We start from the raw sequence: 1209 nt of genomic DNA on the forward strand, positions 1-1209 counted from the left end.
GCTTACAAGAGTAATCACAAGAGTAAAACCAAATCAATTGCACTCGAAATTCAGTGTGTTTAAATTAGTAAAACCGAATCAATAGCACAGGAACCATTCAAAATCAATATATAATCAACGGTAATAATGAAGGATTATCACCTGCAGGAAGTGGCAGAAGACGGCTTCCAAATTCCAACGGTGACCCCTCAAACGAACCGAGACAGCAACGGAGCTCGGCGAGATGGCGTAAGAGCTTCACAGCGAGAAGAAGGTGAGAGACTGAGAGAGTTCAAGGCTTCAGCTCAGGCACTAGTGTGAACCCGACCGGGTTAGTACTCTCTGAACCAGGCCAGTCCAGGGTTAATGGTTAGATCCGTAAATTTGGTTCAATTTGATCGGATTCCAACCGGATAGAATCTTGTACACCCTATAAGAATAAAATTTATGCTGAAATTTGAATAATAAATTAATAATAGGATAATTAATTTAGTAGTTAATTTTTGTTTGTACAGATAATATTTTTTAAAGTGACTAATCTCTTTTTTTTTTTTCAAAAATAGGAATATTTAGATGAGTAAAAAGAGATTATATCATTTATTTTTTTTGGTGACTGAAATAAATTAAACAAAGAAAAATAAAACAAACAAAATAAGGAACTGCCTAAATAGAGAGACAGTCCCGTTTAAGACTACTCTTAAACTCCTCCCAAGGTGAAAAAAGCTCCACATGCGAAAGTTGTAACTTCATCGTCATCTTTGCCATAGTATCGTGTTTGCATCTCTCATAATCAAACGAAAGTCAACCCGCCAATTCCAATACATAATATCTCTTATTTTGAGCACCAGTGGATCAATAAACCCAAAATCATCTTGAGTAACAAGATTAAATGCTTCCACACAATCCGTCTCACAAATAACATCTCGTTGACCCACATCCCAAGCTAAGAGATATCCTCTCCAAATAGCAAATAATTCTCCTTGAAGAATACTATTTCTCTCAATCATTCCCAAACACCCCCTTTGCCAGCTCCCATTACAATCTCTAATAACACAAGCAAAACCAACACTATCACCCGAACCAAAATAACTAGCATCACAATTAATCTTAAAAGTACCAATGGATGGGGGATTCCAAAAACCATTTAGAGTAGAGGGAAGGGACATACGTTGTAATTCAAAGATATTCCTAAGCTCCTTTTCTGGAGTTAATTCGTTGCCAACTAATCTT

General features: G+C 36.5%; 1 protein-coding gene across 7 annotated transcripts in view; it reads right to left on the bottom strand.

Annotated features, from left to right (window-relative positions):
* LOC107644682 overlaps window positions 1-372 on the bottom strand; it is a 4054-nt gene extending 3682 nt beyond the window's left edge. For all 7 annotated transcript variants that reach the window (XR_001621374.2, XM_021103161.1, XM_016348604.2 and 4 more), the window contains exon 1: window positions 142-372. The gene's annotated coding sequence lies outside the window, so the exon portion shown is untranslated. The remainder of the gene's footprint in view (window positions 1-141) is intronic.

The sequence above is a fragment of the Arachis ipaensis genome, chromosome B05 (genome assembly GCF_000816755.2).
Source record: "Arachis ipaensis cultivar K30076 chromosome B05, Araip1.1, whole genome shotgun sequence".
NCBI classification, from domain to species: domain Eukaryota; kingdom Viridiplantae; phylum Streptophyta; class Magnoliopsida; order Fabales; family Fabaceae; genus Arachis; species Arachis ipaensis.